The following is a 21,039-nucleotide window of genomic DNA, read 5'->3' on the forward strand; positions in this document are numbered from 1 at the left end:
TTCATGTTGCACCAGCTACTTCACAAGCTGGGGGAGGAGCTCAGTCTCCTGCCGCCCGTACACCAGAGCAGTCGGCTCATGCTTGCCAGTCATCAAGTCTTGTACCGGTCCAACCAATAATTGCAGTTCATCCAAAGGTTGGGCCAGTTGTGTCGGCTGAGGGACAGAGGAGTTTGGAGATTTTTCAAAAATTTCATCCTCCCCAGTTCACTTGAGGGGCTTCTAAGGATGCACAAAGTTTCTTGGATTAGGGTCACCGCATTTTGCATACTATGGGTTTGGTGGAGCCTAGTGGGGTCGACCTTAATACTCTTTGTTAACGGGATCGGCATATAGATTGTGGCAGACTTATGAGGCGAGTAGACAATCTAGCATAGCACCACTTACTCGGTCCCAATTCTATGATCTTTTCTTGAGGGAGTTTATTCCAAAGACCCGCAGGGACGAGTTGCACATCGAGTTTGAGCAATTGCGCAAGGGAAGAATATGTCTGAGTATTCTATGAGGTTTATAGAGTTATCTCATCATGCACCTTCCTTGGTTTCCGCTGATAGAGAGGAAGTCCATATATCTATTGAAAAACTCGCCATTAGCCTCAGATTTGGGATAGCATTGAAGTTGGAGACTAAGACTGCATTTCATCAGGTTATGGAGATTAGTACTTTATAAGGCGTTTTTGGGGCGAACCTTGGGGCGAGACACACCAAAAATGCCTTGAGGTGATGGTAGAGGCAAAAGTCTCAAAAGGGGTACGCCCAGCAATTCGGGTGTACACCTGTGCGTTGAGGCCCATTTTCGTAGTGAGGTGTAAGTCCCAAAGACTTTTTCAAAAAAAATGCTAAATAAGTCCTTTTATAGTACCCTAATTCTCAAGAGTCAGCTAGTAATTACTCAAAGTTTCAAAAAGGAACTACAACATTAACTTTAAAAGCCAAGACCTTTTATATTGATAGAAGCCCTAATTTATGGTCTTTTCCAATTCTTTATCTTGCCCGCTAATCTTCTACTATCTCCTAAAAGCAATGAGTAGTCAATTATTTTTTGTTTTTGGCAGATACAAAGAGAACTCTATTTTCCTTCATAGTAGCAAGTTAAAAGTTTAAATTATAGGTTAGCTATCCTTTTTGTTCCTCCATGTAGAAAGATTTATTCTTTTCAATTCAAGTTACTTGTGCTTGTAAAAAGCGTATAATATATTATTTTGACTAGTTTTTGGGAGGGATGGAGCACGTTTATATATATATCACATATTTATAATTTTCTCCAATTTATATACAATTTTACCTATTTATAAATATTTACTGTAATTATATTATTTTATGAAATATTAAAAATTAAATACCCATGGGGCTTAGGCCCCATGCCTCGGGGCTTATGTCTTGCTAAGGCATATGTCAAATACATCGCCTTACGCCACGCCTTTTAAAATAATAGTGGAGATTTCTAGGAGGTTAGAGAATATCTACGAGCAGGATAGGGAGGCGAAGAAGCCTTATATTTTTGGAGGATTTAGTGGCTACTACTCTGGGGCAAGGTCTGTCATGGTAGAGGCTTTGTTAGTCGACCACTTCAGTCTGCACTTCAAGTTTTCCAGAGTGCTCCAGCTAGCAATTGATCTTAGAGCAATTGTATAGGACAACCATGCTCATGTATACCTTCTGCACATGGTTCATACAGTGGTTATTCCGGTCGTTGGGGCAGACTCAGTACCAGTAGCCACGCTTGCAGAGAGATTATTTTGAGTGTGGTAATACTAGGCACATTGTGAGGGATTGTTCCAAACTTTGGATGGGAGGACCTCAGTAAGGTACTCAGGCTATGGTTCCCGCTCCAGTTGCTACTCCACCTGCATATCCAGCTAGAGGTAGAGGACAAGTGAGTAGCGATTTTCCTAGAGAGGGAGGCCAGGCTTATTGTTATGCTTTTCCTGGTAGGACTGAGGCAATTGCATTAGATGCAGTCATTACAGGTATTGTTCTATTTTTTCATAAAGATGAATTAGTTTTATTTTATCCGGGTTGCACCTATTCTTATGTTTCATCCTACTTTGCTTTATATTTGGATATGTCACGTGATTCTCTAGATACTCCTATCTATGTGTCTACACACGTTCGGGAATCTATATGGTGCACCGTATTTATTGTTCTAGTTTAGGAATTATTGGGGGCTACGAGACTATGGTTGATCTTCTGTTGCTTAATATGGTGTATTTTGATATGATTTTGGATCGATTGGTTTTCTCCACATCATGTTATTCTTGATTTTCAAGCTAAGACCGTGACGCTAGCTATGTCGGGGTTGCCGAGGTTGGAGTAGAGAGGTTCCTTGGGCCATATTCCTAGTAGGGTGGTTTCTTTTCTGAAGGATCAACAAATGGTTGAGAAGTGGTCCTTGGCGTACTTAGCCTTTATTAGGGATGTGAGTGTTGATACTCCCACTGTTGATTTAGCCCCCATGGTGAGGGAGTATTCAGATGTATTCCATGCAGACCTATTGTGACAAAGATATTGGCACCGGGCACTCAGCCCATATCAATTCCATTGTACCATATGGCTCCAGCTGAGTATAAAGAATTAAAGGAATAGTTGCAAGAGTTGCCAGATAAAGGTTTCATCAAGATGAGTGTGTTGACTTGGGGTGATCCAGTTCTATTTGTGAAGAAAAAAGATGGTTCCATGAGAATGTACATTGACTACATGCAATTGAACAAGGTTACTATCAAGAACAAGTGTCCACTTCCACGTATTGTTGATTTATTTGATAAGCTTAAGGGTGCTGGGGTATTCTCGAAGATTTACTTGATATTGGGGTATCATGAGTTGAAGATAAAGGCTTTGGACATTCTTAAGAGGGTGTTCAAGACCCGTTATGGGCATTACAAGTTCGTGATGTCTTTTGGGCTGACCAATACTCTAGTAGATTTTGTGCCCTTGATGAACAGCGTGTTTTAGCCTTATCTAGATTCCTTCGTCATTATGCTCATTAATGATATATTGGTGTATTCTTGCAACTGGGAGGATCATGGGCAACATTTGAGAATCATTCTCAACTTTAAGGGAGAAGAATTTTTATGATATGTTCTCCAAGTGCAATTTCTAGTTAGACTCGGTGGCATTTTTAGGTCACGTGGTTTCCAGTGAGTGGATTAAGGTGGATCTGGAAAAGATTGAGGTATTTCAGAGTTGGCCCAAACCTTCTACCGGTACTGAGATCAGGAGTTCCCTAGGTTTAATGGATATTATTGCCACTTCGTAGAGAGTTTCTCGTCTATTCTAGCTCCATTGACCAGGTTGACTCGGAAGAGTGACCCATTTAGGTGGTTTAACGAGTGTGAGGAGTGCTTTCAGAAGCTTAAGACTGCCTTGACTGCAGCTACAATTCTCATTTTACCTTTGGTATCAGATTCATATATAGTCTATTATGATCCTTCATGATTGACAATGGGTGTCTGCTAATGAAGGATGATAGGGTGATTGCCTATGTTTCGCATCAATTGAAGCCCCATGACAAGAAATACCTAGCGCATGATTTGGAGTTAGCAGCCACCGTTCATGCGCTCAAGATTGGGAGGCACTACTTATATGGAGTGTCTTATGAGGTGCATACGGACAACCGGAGTCTTCAACATCTCTCCAAGCATAACAATTTAATCTTGAGGCAAGGAAGGTGGTTGGAGCTATTGAATTCATTATTTATCATCCGGGGAAGATTAATATAGTGGCCGACACCTTGAGTATGAAGGCGGGGAGTATGGGGGTCTTTCTTTTATTGTATCTGGGGAGAGGCCTTTAGCCATGGATGTTTAGTCATTGACCAATAGGTTGGTGAGATTGGATATTTCAAAGCCGAGCAGTTGCATGTGTTGTATCTCACTCATCTTTGTTTGAGCACTTTAACACGTGACAGTATAATGATCCCCACTTGCTTATTCTTAAGGACACGGTGATGCATGGTGATGATAAGGAGGTAACTATTAGTGATGATACTGTGTTGCGGTTTCAGGGCCAGATTTATGTGCGTGATATGGATAGGTTGTGGGAACTGATTTTTGAGGGGCCCCATAGTTTGTGGTATTTGATAATATGCTAGATTTACATGTAATCTGATATGTTTTACCCCTACTTTGGTGTATTCTTAGGTGTTATGAAGGTTGAAATATGACCAATGAAGTAACTTCGAAAAGCACAGGAAAAGCACAGGAAAATCTGGAAAACTCAACTAGACCCTGTGCGAAGCATACCTATAGCACAAGGGAAAATTTGTGTGTGTTTTATCTTGAGGGGCAACTAAGTCATTTGGCTTAGCAACATGATATAAAAGATTCTAACCCTTATTTCAGCCACATTCATGGCCTGAGAAGGCAAGGAACACCATTGTTGAAGCAAAATTGATCCCGGAAGTTCTTCAAGTCTATTCCACAAGACTAATCGAAGAGTTTTTCTCTACTTTTCTATCTTTATTTCTATTGATTTTGGTATAACAATGGTTTATGTGTTTTTGAGTAATAGTATGAGTAGCTAAACCTTTCTTCTAGGGTATTGATGGAATCAATTATTGGGTGAATTATTGATCATGCTTATTTATAATTAGTCATTTTTATAATTTATTTGCTCAACTACATTTTGTTTGTTGTTAATTGAATGGTCATCGATTAACTATGCCTATTTATCATGTGTTGCTTGAAAAGGAATACTTGATTAGGTTGTTGTTGAAAAGTGTCACTTCTAAGCAAGTTAAGAGATTAATTACTTAGATTAAAAGTGGGATTAGAGAAAATGAAACTTTGGCACGTTGTGAGTCGCTTGAATTGCTAGCTAGGGTTAGTTCGAGAGAATAATTTTAAAAAATTACTGCTTTTGATCGAGAGATAATTCTGTAATAGGAGAATTCACGATCAGTGGAGAATAAATCGGTGTGATTATATTGAACACGTTAAGCATTCATCCTGATAATTGAGGAAATCATAATCCTAGGCTTTTTTCTCTTCAATTCACATATTTTTCTTTAGTTGATAATATTATTACTTTAGTATTTTTTTTAGCTAAGTAGTTTAAAAAAAATATATTAATCTTTATCACTAGATAATTGTTTGTACTTGTTTTCTTAGTGATATTAAATAGCTATAGCTAAGCCTTAGTTCTCTATGAGATTCGACCCTGGACTCATACGCCAGGTTATATTTGGAGTGACCTCTTGTTCTTTTTAGGACCAGAGTTGGGCGTGATCAAATTTTGGTGCAGTTACTGGGGAACTAACGGTATAGTGGTAGCTGTATATATTGCTAGATTTTAAATTTGAATTTTTTTGTTTTGTTATTTTTTTTAATTTTATTTTATTTTAGTTGTTGATTTGAGAAACATAACATCTTGGAGTTTAGGTGTTGGTAACTTTACTTTTGATCCTTATATATATTGTGAAAGAAACCACCCGAGGAAAAATATTCAAAATGTTCCTGAGAGCGAGTTATGTTCACCAACTCAATCTTATTTGTGGAATGTGTGTGATATCTGTGGTGGTTAAGATGGTCAATTACATGGTTGTGCTTATATTTATTATCCCCTTCCAACCCCTTACTTTGATGGTTTTGGTTTTTCTTATGAAGTTAATAGGACCAAAGAACCCCGGGGATGATAACCTGAAAGAGATCAAGGATATGTAAAGTGCCTTGTGCTACAAAATGATGAACAACAACTACAAATAGAAAGGCAAGAGGCAACTATTCGCAACTTGGAGGCTCAAGTGAGCCAACTGTTCGAAGCTTTAAATGCTAAACAAGTTGATATTATGGATAATAGTAAAAAAGAGCATTGAGGCAGAAATCAAAGTGCAAACGGAGGAGGTCAGATTAGAACACCAATAGCCAAACCAACTAGAATTCAATGATGCGAATATAGAAGAAGTGATACTAGAGTCAGTCATGGATATCGAGGATACTAATTTAGTGTACTCTAGTATTATTGTTGTTGAGGATGTTGTCAAGCTTGAAATTCATGTATTTGAGCGCATAAAACATCATTCCAAACACTTCTCTACATTGTGTTCGAACAGTGAAATAAGAGTGGATCCTTACGAACATAAAAGAGAGTCAATTGAAGAGGTAAATGAGCCATACATTCTGATATTTGCAATGCCATTTAGGCAAAACAACATTCCTCATTGGAAAGCCAAGAAGTGCGAAATGCAATATTTAGTTTTTGGCTCACATGGGTTTGTTCCACCACCCAAGAGCATAATCATAAGCTTGAGTCTAAATTGGGAATCTAATCCATAAGTTCGAGGTAGGGGCAAAAAATGATTCACGTCCTGCTATGACGTTAACTAAGGCGCTTGTTGAGAGCCAACCCAACTTTATAGCTTTTTATTTTATTTATTTTATTTAGTTAATTTTTATTGTATTATTTTTGTGGTGTTATTTTTTATTTTTAGGTGTACGAGCATGGGAGACAAAGCTAGTGGAAGAAGGCAAAGCAAGCGAGATGGTTAGAACTAAGTATAGGGTGCACGCACAAAGGACTATGCCTGGGATAAGTCTGAGTACTCCATGAGCTGCTAAAGCTTAGGCCTTTAGCCTTCAAGAGAGTTTTTTTATCCTCTTATTATTCATGGTGTGCATTGGAGATAATGTATAATTTTAAGTGTAGGATGGAGAATATCTTATTTTTAGTGTATTTTAATTTTTTTTTAGCATAGTAATCTCATTGGATTTTCTTGGACTTGGTTCTTTCCCATTGAGCTTTTCTTTTGAACTAAGCAATTTTTTTCTGTTTGCAAAAACAAAAAATAGATAGAACTTGAAGCAAAGAGAATTCAATTCTTGAAAAGCTGTGTTTTGTGAGAGTCGCCTAAGTTGTTCTTGAACCTCCTTTCTAAGCTCATATTTGCACAGTGACGGTTGAAACTGAATGACTTGCAAAATCCATGTAAATTGTGTGGGGAGTTTTGTTATGTATTTCTGTGTGTGCATGTCAGTCTAGAACATGTCCAGCATGTTGTTTGAGGCAAAATCCTAGGAAGATTTGATCCTTAGAGTGATAGTAGGCCTTCTTTGATATAAACCACTAGTGCCTCAATTAGCCTACCAAATGAATGAATATCCCTAGTGTCACAACCCAAACCTATGGGCCGCAACGGGCACCTGGTAACTTACTTAATCGAGTACCAATTTAACATATCTTACTTATTGTGCTTTCACTGGCAAATGGGCCAAACGGGCCGTCATGGGCAAACCAAAACAAACATAGGGGAATACTCAATATAAGACAACCCAACCTGATATAAAAACATATACATGTGACATACGGGCCTATAAGTCCAACATAATCATTTGTAAACTCAAAACATAGGCCGGTAAGGCAATACAAGTACATGTATACAAAACATCTATCTACAAGCCTCTAAGAGTACTGACATATCATAAAGGTTAGGACAGGGCCCTGTCATACCAAACAACACGCGTCTAAATCATATTGACCAAACAAGCAACTCCGGAGCAAATGGAGTGCACCAAAATCTTTCGATGAGTTGATAACCTACTTGGAGGGTTCTCGACCTGTCCATCGAGACTTGTGGGCATGAAATGCACCATCCCCGGGCAAAAGGGACGTCAGTACAAATAATATACCGAGTATGTAAGGAATGAAAATCATTAAACAATAGACATGGGAGAAAATAGAGTAAAAGACTCAACATGTATATCTAAATAGCTCTAAGAACCATTTAATATTATAATGTCATGCATACGCGTATAAATATAATACCATGCATGGGTATATGCATTCACAACATCATCAAGTGTCTGAGGGCATCCCATCATATCATCTCGGCCAGTGAGAGCAAATCATCAACGTATACCAGCTGATCAGGTGGTGGTGTGTATATAATGCCGTAACCTTTTCTCATATCCCATTTACATATATATATATATATATATATATATATATTATGTGTATATATATATATATATAATGTCATCTGGTCATGGGTCAATGTAAATGAATGCAATGCATGAGAAGTACGTCAATAAAATCTTTCGGAGTGTCATATGACCATTATGCCTGTGATTAATATCATGAAATAAACTTTATCAACTTATTTATTTTCTGAGACCGTGAATAGATGATAGAATAATATAACACATGGGGAATCAAGAACATAAGCATCTCTAGAATTTCTATGAATAGAGTCGTGTATGGAAATTGTGCATTTGCTCATTTCGTTTGTGTCGTATAGATCATGCCAAAAGAAAGAAGGTATAGCCTTAATATACCTAATCCAATTCTTTTGAAAATCCCTCTAACACACATACATTGCAATAAAACACGTAACAGCGGATCGAAGTAGTGAAAAAATCCATGTAATATTCTTGAGAAAGATTATACAGTGCTTTCTTAGACTCGCAATTCCCGTTTCTATTACCTTACAAAGTCTTGTATGAATTTGTTGTAGTATAAGAAAAGGAATCTTAGAAAATCTCATCCGATCCATTGTCAAGCTCAAATCTTCAAGTATGGAAAGGTTCCTCCATTATCTTAATATGTGTTTGAGATCCTGTTGGTGCATGGCTTGAATTATATTGAAGTTAACTTTTACCAACTTCAGCAACATTGGATTTGTGTCGTCCATAACATTTAGTAATACGCTTTCCTTTTAATTAGAGAGTTTTAGGCCTTAAATGGTTGGGCCCCACATGATAATGACTAATCTACATACTATACATAAATGTGCCACCTTTCTCTCATAATATAAGAGTCAGAATGTAGGAATTGGGGGGTTGCCACGTTATAGTTAAGACTTATCCACCGATTGCTTAATTAACTTGTTAATCTCCATTAACCAATAATTATTCAATTATCCACATAATTAAGAATTATCTCAAATTACTTAAAATACTACCCACACTTTGTACACCTTACTATTATGGTCATGTGGTACCTTGTATGGCACTAGTTCATAAATACCGGGTATTATAGCTCGGACCATATTTTATCCCAATTTGTAAAACATCAACAAAACTCAATTTTTATAAAATTTACCTATTTATAAATATTTACTGTAATTATATTATTTTATGAAATATTAAAAATTAAATACCCAAGGGGCTTAGGCCCTGTGCCTCGGGGCTTATGTCTCGCTGAGGCATATGTAAAATGCGTCGCCTTACGCCACGCCTTTTATAATACTAGTAGAGATTGCTAGGAAGTTAGAGCATATCTGCGGGCAGGAGAGGGAGGATAGGGAGGCGAAGAATCCTCATATTTTTGGAGGATTTAGTGGCTACTACTCTGTGGAAAGGTCTGTCATGGTAGAGGCTTTGTGAGTCGACCACTTCAGTCTGCAGTTCAGGTTTCCTGTAGTGCTCCCGCTAGCAATTGATCTTAGATCAATTGCACAGGACAACCATGCTTTGGTATACCTTCTGCACAGGGTTCCTACAGGGGTTATTCCGACAGACCCAGTACCAGCAGCCACGCTTGCAGAGAGATTGTTTTGAGTGTGGTGATACTAGGAACATTGTGAGTGATTGTTCAAGACTTTGGATGGGAGGACCTCAGTAAGGTACTCAGGCTATGGTTCCCGCTCCAGTCTCTACTCCAACTGCATAGCCAGCTAGAAGTGGAGGACAGGTGAAGCGATTGTCCTAGAGAGGGAGGCCAGGCTCATTGGTATGCTTTTTATGGTAGGACTGAGGCAGTTGCATTAGATGCAGTCATTATAGGTATTGTTCTATTTTTTCATAAAGATGCATTAGTTTTATTTTATCCAGGTTCCACCTATTCTTATATGTCATCCTACTTTGCTTTATATTTGGATATGTCACGTGATTCTCTGGATACTCCTATCTATGTGTCTACACCCGTTGGGATTCTATTATGGTGCACCGAATTTATCGCTCTAGTTTAGTCATTATTTGGGGCTACGAGACTAGGGTTGATCTTCTGTTGTTTAATATGGTGTATTTTGATATGATTTTGGATCGAGTGGTTATCTCCATATCATGTTATTCTTGATTGTCAAGCTAAGACTGTGACGCTAGCTATGTTGAGGTTGCCGAGGTTGGAGTAGAGAGGTTCCTTAGGCCATATTCCTAGTAGGGTAGTTTCTTTTATGAAGGCTCAACAGATGGTTGAGAAGTGGTGCTTGGAATACTTAGCCTTTATTAGGGATGTGAGTGTTGATACTCCCACGGTTGATTCAGTACCCATAATGAGGGAGTTTTTAGATATGTTCCATACATACCTATCGTGATAAAGATATTCGCACCGCGCACTCAGCCCATATCAATTCCACTGTACCATATGGATCCAGGTGAGTTGAAATAATTAAAGGAATAGTTGCAAGAGTTGCCAGATAAAGGTTTCATCAGGACGAGTGTGTTGCCTTGGGGTGATCCTTTCTATTTGTGAAGAAGAAATATGGTTCCATGAGAATGTACATTGACTACATGCAATTGAACAAGGTTACTATAAAGAACAAGTGTCCACTTCCACGTATTGTTGATTTATTTGATAAGCTTAAGGGTGTTGGGGTATTCTCGAAGACTTACTTGAGATCTGGGTATCATGAGTTGAAGATCAAGGCTTTGGACATTCCTAAGAGGGATTTCAAGACCCGTTATGGGAATTATGAGTTTGTGATGTCTTTTGGGCTAACCAATACTCTAGCAGATTTCGTGAACTGATGAACAACGTGTTTTAGCCTTATCTGGATTCCTTCGTCATTATGCTCGTTAATGATATATTGGTGTATTCTTGCATCTAGGAGGAACATGAGCAACATTTGAGAATCATGCTCAGACTTTGAGGGAGAAGAAGCTATATGATAAGTTCTCTAAGTGCAATTTCTTGTTAGACTCGGTGGCATTTTTAGGTCACATGGTTTCCAGTGAGGGGATTAAGGTTGATCCGAAAAAGATTGAGGTATTTCAGAGTTGGCCCAAACCTTCTACCGGTACTGAGATCAGGAGTTCCCTAGGTTTGCTGGATATTATTGCCACTTCGTGGAGAGTTTCTCGTCTATTCTAGCTCCATTGACCAGGTTGACTCGGAAGAGTGACCCATTTAGGTGGTTTAACGAGTGTGAGGAGTTCTTTCAGAAGCTTAAGACTGCCTTGACTGCAGCTACAATTCTCATTTTACCTTTGGTATCAGATTCATATATAGTCTATTATGATCCTTCATGATTGACAATGGGTGTCTGCTAATGAAGGATGATAGGGTGATTGCCTATGCTTCGCATCAATTGAAGCCCCATGACAAGAAATACCTAGCGCATGATTTGGAGTTAGCAGCCACCGTGCATGCGCTCAAGATTGTGAGACACTACTTATATGGAGTGTCTTGTGAGGTGCATACGGACAACCGGAGTCTTCAACATCTATCCAAGCATAACGATTTAATTTTGAGGCAAGGAAGGTGGTCGGAGCTATTGAATTACTAAGATATCACCATTATTTATCATCCGAGGAAGATTAATATAGTGGCCAACCCCTTGAGTAGGAAGGCGGGGAGTATGGGGAATCTTTCTTTTATTGTAGTTGGGGAGAGGCCTTTAGCCATGGATGATTACGCATTGGCCAATATGTTGGTGAGAATGGATATTTCAAAGCCGAGCAGTTGTATGTGTTGTATCTCACTCATCTTTGTTTGAGCGCATTAACACGCGACAGTATGATGATCCCCACTTGTTTGTTCTTAAGGACACGATGATGCATGGTGATGATTAGGAGGTAACTATTAGTGATGATAGTGTGTTGCAGCTTCAGGGCCAGATTTATGTGCGCAATGTGGATGGGTTGCGGGAGCTGATTTTTTAGGGGCCCCATAGTTCGTGGTATTTGACAATATGCTAGATTTACATGTAATCTGATATGTTTTACCCCTACTTTGGTGTATTTTTAGCTATTTTGAAGGTTGAAATATGACCAGTTGAGCTTAATGCTTGAATTATGTTATGTAAGAAGCCAAGAGTGAAGATTAGAGGTGATTTGAGCATTAATGAAGCTAAAAGGCAATTTCTGATGAAAAGGAAAACCAGACCCATGCAGTGAAGTAACTTCGAAAAGTACAGGAAAATATGGAAAACTCAACTAGACCCTGTGCGAAGCACATCTTTAGCACAAGGGCAAATTTGCCCGTGTTTTATCTTGAGGGGAAACTAAGTCATTTGGCTTAGTGACATGATATAAAAGCTTCTAACCCTTATTTCAGCCACATTCTTGGCCTGGGAAGGCAAGGAATACCATTGTTGAAGCAAAATTGAGCTCGGAAGATCTTCAAGTCCATTCCATAAGACAAATCGAAGAGTTTTTCTTTACTTTTCTATCTTTATTTCTATTGATTTTTGTGTAACAATGGTTTATGTTTTGAGTAATAGTATGAGTAGCTAAACCTTTCTTCTAGGGTATTGATGGAATCAATTATTGCATGAATTATTGACCATGCTTATTTATAATTAGTCGTTTTTATAATCTATTTGCTCAACTACATTTTGTTTGTTGTTAATTGAATAGTCATCGATTAATTGTGTCTATTTATCATGTGTTGCTTGAAAAAGAATACTTTATTAGGTTGTTGTTGAAAATTGTTGCTTTTAAGCAAGTTAAGAGATTAATTACTTAGATTTAAAGTGGGATTAGAGAAAACAAAACTTTGGCACATTGTGAGTCGCTTGAATTGCTAGCTAGGGTTAGTTCGAGGGAATAATTTTAGAAAATTACTGCTTTTGATCGAGAGATAATTCTGTAAAAGGAGAATTCACTATCAGTGGAGAATAAATCGGTGTGATTATATTGAACACGTTAAGCATTCATCCTGATAATTGAGGAAATCATAATCCTACGCTTGTTTCTCTTCAATTCACATATTTCTCTTTAGTTGATAATATTATTACTTTAGTATTTTTTTAGTTAAGTAGTTTTAAACGAAAATATTAATCTTTATCACTAGAAAATTGTTTGTACTTGTTTTCTTAGTGATATTAAATAGCTATAGCTAAGCCATAGTTCTCTGTGAGATTCGACCCTAGACTCATAAGCCAGGTTATATTTGCAGTGACCATTTGTTCTTTTTAGGACTAGAGTTGGGCGTGATCAAATTTTGGTACAGTTGCCGAGGAACTAACGGTATAGTGGTAGCTATATATATTACTAGGTTTCAAGTTTGAAGTTTTTTTGTTTTGTTTTTTTTTTTAAATTTTATTTTATTTTAGTTGTTGATTTGAGAAACATAACATCTTGGAGTTTAGATGTTGGTAATTTTACTTTTGATCCTTATATATATTGTGAAAGAAACCACCCGAGGAAAAATATTCAAAATGTTCCTGAGAGCGAGTTATATTCACCAACTCAATCTTATTTGTGGAATGTGTGTGATATCTGTGGTGGTTAAGATGGTCAATTTCATGGTTGTGCTTATATTTATTATCCTCCCCCAACCCCTTACTATGATGGTTTTGCTTTTTCTTATGAAGTTAATAGGAACAAAGAACCCCGGGGATGATAACCTGAAAGAGATCAAGGATATGTAAAATGCCTTGTGCTACAAAATAATGAACAACAACTGCAAATAGAAAGGCAAGAGGAAACTATTCGCAACTTAGAGGCTCAAGTGAGCCAACTGATTGAAGCTTTAAATGCTAAACAAGCTGATATTATGGATAGATGAAACAAGAGCATGAAATAGAGGCAGAAATCAAGGTGCAAATGGACAAGGTTAGAGTAGAACATCAATAGCCTAACCAACTAGAATTCGATGATGTCAATGTAGAAGAAGTGATACTAGAGTCAGTCATGGATATTGAGGATACTAATTTAGTGTACTCTAGTGTCATTGGGGTTGCTGATGTTGTCAAGCTTGAAATTCATGTATTTGAGCGCGTAAAACATCATTCCAAACACTTCTCTACATTGTGTTTGAACAGTGAAATAAGTGTGGATCCTTACGAACATAAAAGAGAAACAATTGAAAAGGTAAATGAGCCATACATTCTGATATTTGCAATGCCATTTAGGCAAAACAACATTCCTCGTTGGAAGGCCAAGAAGTGTGAAATGCAATATTTAGTTTTTGGCTCACACGGGTTTATTTCACCACCCCAAGAGAATAATATAAGCTTGAGTCCAAATTGGGAATCTAATTCATAAGCTCGAGGCGGAGTCAAAAAGTGATTCACGTCGCGCCACGACGTTAACTAAGGCGCTTGTTGGGAGGCAACCCAATTTTATTGCTTTTTCTTTTATTTTATTTTTATTTAGTTAATTTTTATTGTATTATTTTTTTGGTGTTATTTTTTATTTTTAGGTGTACGACCATGGGAGGAAAAGCCAGTGGAAGAAGGCAAAGCAAGCGAGATGGTTAGAACTAAGTGTAGGGTGCACGCACAAAGGACTATGTCTGGGATAAGTCTGAGTACTCCATGAGCAGCTAATGCTTAGGCCTTTAGCCTTCGAGAGAGTTTTTTTATCCTCCTATTTTTCATGGTGTGCATTGGAGATAATGCATAATTTTAAGTGTGGGGTGGAGAATATCTTATTTTTAGTGTATTTTAATTTTTTTAGCATAGTAATCGCATTGAATTTTCTGGGACTTGGTTCTTTCCCATTGAGCTTTTCTTTTGAACTAAGTAATTTTTTTTCTGTTTTCAAAAACAAAAAAATAGATAGAACTTGAAGCAAAGAGAATTCAAATCTTGAAAATCTGTGTTTTGTGAGAGTCACCTAAGTTGTTCTTGCACCTCCTTTCTTCGCTCATAATTGCACAGTGACGGTTGATACTGAATGACTTGAAAATTTCATGTAAATTGTGTGGGAGTGTTTGTTATGTATTTCCGCGTATGCATGTCAGTCTAGAACATGTTCGGCATGTTGTTTGAGGCGAAATCCTAGGAAGGTTTGATCATTAGAGTGATAGTAGGCCTTCTTTGATATAAACCACTAGTGCCTCAATTAGCCTACCAAATGAATGAATATCCTAGTGTCACGACCCAAACCTATGTACCGCAACGGGCACCCAGTAACTTACTTAATTGATTACCAACATAACATATCTTTCTTATTGTACTTTCATTGGCAAGTGGGCAAAATGGGCCGTCATGGACTAACCAAAACCAACATAGGGGAATATTAGATATAAGACAATCCAACCTGATATAAAAACTTATACATGTGACATACGAGCCTATAAGGCCAACATGATCATTTGTAAACTCAAAAAATAGGCCGGCAAGGCCATACAAGTACGTGTATACATAACATCTGTCTACAAGCCTCTAAGAGTACATACTTATCATAAAGGTTGGGACAGGGCCCCCGCCACACCAAACAACACGCGTCTAAATCATACTGACCAAACAAGCAACTCTGGGGCAAATGGAGCGCACCAACATCTTCTGCTGAGGTGATAACCTACTTGGAGGGCTCTCGACCTGTCTATCGGGACCTGCGGGCATGAAATGCAGCATCCCCAGGAAAAAGGGAAGTCAGTACAAATAATATACCGAGTATGTAAGGAATGAAAATCAGTAAACAACAGACATGAGAGAAACATGGAGTAAAAGACTCAACATGTATATCTAAATATCTATGTGAATCATTTAATTATAATGTCATGCATATGCGTATAAATGTCATATCATGCATGGGTATATGCATTCACAACATCATCAAGCCTCTGAGGGCATCCCATCATATCATCTCGGTCACTGTGGACAAATCAACAACGTATACCTGTTGATCAGGTGGTGGTGCTTATATAACGTCATAACCTTTTCCCATATATATATATATATATATGTGTGTGTGTATGTATTTATATGTATTTATGTATGTATATATAATGTCATTTGGTCATAGGTCAATGTAAATGAATGCAATGCATGAGAAGTACGTTAATAAAATCTTTCGGAGTGTTATAAGACCATTATGCCTATTATTAATATCAAGAAATAAACTTTATCAACTTACTTATTTTTTGAGACCCATGAATAGATGATAGAATAATATGACACAGGGGAATCAAGAACATATGCATCTCTAGTATTTCTATGAATAAAGTCATGTATGAAAATTGTGCATTTGCTCGTTTTGTTTGTGTCGTATAGATCATGCCAAAAGAAAGAAGGGATAGCCTTAATATACCTGAGCCGATTCTCTTGACAATCCCTCTAATACACTTCAATTGTGATAAAACACGTAACAGTGGATCGTAGTAGTGAAAAAATCCATGTAATATTCTTGAGAAAGATTATACCGTGCTCTCTTAGAATCGCAATTCCCGTTGCTATTACCTTACAAAGTCTCGTATAAATTTGTTGTAGTATAAGAAAAGGAATCTTAGAAAATCTCATCCAATCCCTTGTCAAGCAAAAATCTTCAACTATGGAAAGATTCCTCCATTATCTCAATACGTGTTTGAGATCATGTTGGTGCATGACTTGAATTATATTGAAGTTAACTTTCGCCAACTTCAGCAACATTGGATTTGTGTCATCCATAACATTTTGAAATAAGCTTCCCTTTGAATTATAGAGCTTTAGGCCTTAAATGGTTGGGACTCACATGATAATGACTAAGCTAGATACTACAGATAAATGTGCCACCTTTCTCTCATAATATAAGAGTCACAATGTAGGAATTGGTGGGCTTCCACATTATGGATAAGGCTTATCCAAAAGATTTATCCACCAATTTCTTAATTAATTTGTTAATCTCCCATTAACAAACAATTATCCAATTATCCACATAATTAAGAATTATCTCAAATTACTTAAAATACTACACACTTTGTACATCTTACTATTATGGTCATGTGGTATCTTATATGGCACTAGTCCATAAATACCAGATATTATAGCTCGGACCGTATTTTATCCCAATTTGTCAAACTTTAATGAAACTCATTTATTCGATTTGCTTATCCTCTCACCTTCACGGATTTACTTATCACTTGTTTAAAATAACATAATGCTTATAATCTCAAAATAATCTCATTCCTGAACGTTTATCAATTTACTTATGCCGTACTTTCACGTACGAAAACATGGGGTGTAACATCATTCCCTCCTTTGGAACATTCATCCTCGAATCCTGACTGATGCACTTATCGTTCTCATGACCAGCTAGCTATTATGAATACTTTAATACTCTCCTTGCCATCTAGGCAATTGTTTTGTGAATAAATCCAAAGTCCAGGGTATTCCCCCCTTTAGGTCTCTTCCTCTCACCATGACTTGTGGTCGGAATCCTGCCAACCTCGTAATTGTTGCTACCTTCTGTTATGCAGCCTGTACGACTCTAACCTTGTAAATGTGCCTATGCGACTCTTCTCTCCTTTTTCCTCCAGCTTTTACCCAATCTCTAGGCCTCACATTGTAAACATATACAGAGCTTGATAAGATGTCTCTCTGGGCATCTATAGCTATAGTGAAGTTCTTCGTTTGGTACTTTGTTGAACTTACGAATTTTGTTATACCTTATTTCCTAGATCCGTTTATCCATCCGTATGACTTTACTACCATAACTCTTATTTTGATTTATCGTTACTGAGGTTTGGTACCAACTCCAGGTTACTTTTGTTGCTTATCCTATATGTATAAATCTAAGTCTTTTTATGCTTCTTCATTTTTGTTTATCTTAAGAATGACGACCTAATCTCATATCATACTTTATAACTTTTATCCATCCATATTGATCTATAATCTACCACTAATAACTTGACCTTCTATGTAATTCTACCACTAGGGCTCACATTTGATAGGGGCAATACTATACTTCCATAACCGTATTTTATAGCATCCCAATGTGATTCACCTTATGTGGATATTTTAATCCTGTATAATTCATGAAATCCCCCCCCCCCTCTTTTCTTCAAATAATTACTCAATCGAAGGCCCAAACGCCATCCTTTATCTTTCACAATTATACCATCATTCTACTATTAGGGCAGCATTCCATCTCTTCTAAATGTTATTAGTCTTAGACTCCTTTGAGTTTATTCATGCTATACTGAACTTTCAATAACATAGAGAAACCATCAGTTCTTTTGTTTTCGTGGGCTTAATCCTGAGTACTTATCCATTCTCGTCACCTTCTCACTCGACCTTTCTAATCCTTGCTCTTGTCTTCCTAAAACCTTGTCGCCTTACCATACTTTAGCTTGCGACATACACATATCCATTTATACTACTCGCAACCTTCCTTTAACTTGCTTGCACCACAGATTTCCTTGTGTTATTCTGGAATATCATGCGAGACATCACATCGTCTCTAACTCTTCTTTACTCTCTTGACTAGATCTCTCGGTACCTAGAAACCATAGGCTCGAAGATATTTCACTAACGATGCTGTTATCATTCTTGGATACTAAATCCTAGTGTTTTAGCCTTCTATTTGAAGTATGGACTATTCACAACCTTCTGCTTTTGAGTATCTCGTACGTCATTCACCATTACTTTACTTACCTTTAAATATCGCCTCATATTCTTCTATCTCTTCCAAAACCTTCCTTCCATATAGGTATGATTCACATCCACAACTTGAAGCCATGTTATCACACTTGCACCTCTAGTGTGTACACAATTCGGTGAGAGCTTCATAATGACTTCTTATGAAGCTGGTACTATTTTACCTGGCTTTATTGTACAACCGTTATAGAATATGGCTACTGTACTATCTCTCGTGTACCTCTAATATTTAAGAGTGATCCTACAATGTTCTCAATCATAATTTCTATAATTTTCTGGGTCCAATAATCAGACTCCTAATTTACTTCGTTGTTGTAACTCTTTAGTTTCCTCTTCCTTCTGATCAGCTTTTTTGTAGGCCTAAGCTATCTTCCGATCTATGGCTCACGGTATTAGTCATTACTTTAGCCTTACATGGATGCTATGGAATATCCATGATACAATCTTCTGACAATCCAATCCTTTATCTATGACCTGGGCTCAATTCTTTCTTTTAACTTATACCAGAATCTTCTACGGTTGTATGATTGTCAACATATATGCTGCATGGATGATACTCCGAAATCTTGAGTGCATTCATAACATAACTAACTCTGGATCATTGATCGAATAATCCCTTCCATTCCTTCTCAGCTTTTTTTAAACGTAAGCTATTACTTTTCCTGGTCTTCTTGCCTCCCTGTTACGTGCATACTTAGCTTATATTAGTTCCCACATATGCCAGAATTTTCATGCAACTCATATGACCTCAAATATTACTTTTGATTTTACTTCCAGTTCATTAGCCATGGTAGGTGCCACTTTCATATGGAGTGCATACAATGTTGTTGTGAGACTGTTGTTACAAGACTATTTACTCTTTAGGTCATCGTGCTTAGGTTGAAGCCTTTTTCCTTATTTTCTTAGCTAGTCTTTCATTGTAGTACTTAGGGAGGATCCTCTGACTCTTGTAAAGCTGTGAGCTTATTACATTGTATACTCGATGGACCTTTTGATGTCCTTCCTTGCCTATAATTATCCGTAGTTACTTACCTCCACACCCTGTGCTTGTAAGGTTGCTTCTGAACTGATATATTGACTGTCTTCTCAGTGGCACTTTCTTTTATTCCCGTAATACTCATACAGTACATTTAACTACCCCAACTCCTATCTGAATATTTCTCAAGTATACAATGACATTACTGCGAGGCTGAATTCACTATATTGGTTTTACTACGTTTATCTTGCACGATCTACTGACTCGTCTGTAACCTCTTATCTAGCCATGACTAGGCTCTTCCTGAATCAACTATCAACTACTTGTTGGCCCATTCTCATATCAATGTTCCGCGTAATATTTCTTGAGTTATTTCCTTTGTGTTAACTTACCTTTCGCAGTGGCTCCTTATTTATCAATAACATCTCGGGCAGGAACCCTTACTTCCTTTCCTTGACATTGTGCTTGTATAATGTTCTGGAATCATAGCATATATGTAGGATTTGAATAAGTATAATCTCATCCTTTTTTCATTTTATCACATTCTTCCTTTACCATTCCATACTTACTAGAACCACTTAATTTTGACTTAATGCCACATTACTCCATATTCCCCTATTTAGGAGAGTACTAAGATTTAACGCTACGATGATCTACCTGTAGATGTTTTTCCTTTTCATCTTTGGCGTCTTCTCACATCTCGATGACCCTTACTCGCCTTGCGATAATCCTTCTGTACCAAGGATAACGAAATTCCTTACTTACGAGGGTGATACTTAGTATAACTAGCACATACAGTCCCTAATTCAAGTTTAGTTTATCTTGTTCACCAGCCATATCGATTTCTATTACTCTGGGGTCTAATTTTTTTTCCTTTTGGTAATCATGTTAGAGTCACGAACTTATTTTTCAAAATAAGGATATAACTTTATGGCCTATACTCCTTTGTTGCCTCAAGGCATGTCACCTCTCATCTTTTCCTTCACTTAGCTATAGACTATGTAATACTGTCATCTTTTTGATCTACCATTGTCATCCATGTATCACATCTTACTCGTAATTCTTCATTAACTCTCTTCTTATTTTCCTGCTACCATTTCTGGCTATCACCTTATTCTGAAAACTTCAACAAGACATTCTTTTGGTTTTAGCTCCCCTTTGCTCCATCCATTGGCCCTTCGGGTTTCCTAATATTCTTTCTCTACTAGGGGCGGGAGCCATACTAAGATAATATTTATCCCTTCCAGGCTTCCAATGCCTATCTTTGTAGTACTCATATCTATCTGTACTATTTTAGAGTGTACCGTCTAGGTGTCTCACAAGGAGATCTATTACCACATTTGCAATATCCTTCGGAAATGTCAACTAACACAAATAATCCATTCACCATTTTGGGTTAACCTAACCCCAGCTGGATCCTGATATCCTGTCCTTCTCTTAAACTATATATGTCAGCCCCCATAGGGCATAACTAAAATGGATGTGGCCGATTGTACATACATATGTTACTGTTGAAGGTAACTCAAAATGCTTATATCTCTCTTCTTGAATGGTAAATAATGATAATCTTCATTATCTGGGTACCTCATATCCTTCTTAACCTTGCT

This window comes from Nicotiana sylvestris, chromosome 8 (assembly GCF_000393655.2).
Source record: "Nicotiana sylvestris chromosome 8, ASM39365v2, whole genome shotgun sequence".
Classification (NCBI taxonomy): domain Eukaryota; kingdom Viridiplantae; phylum Streptophyta; class Magnoliopsida; order Solanales; family Solanaceae; genus Nicotiana; species Nicotiana sylvestris.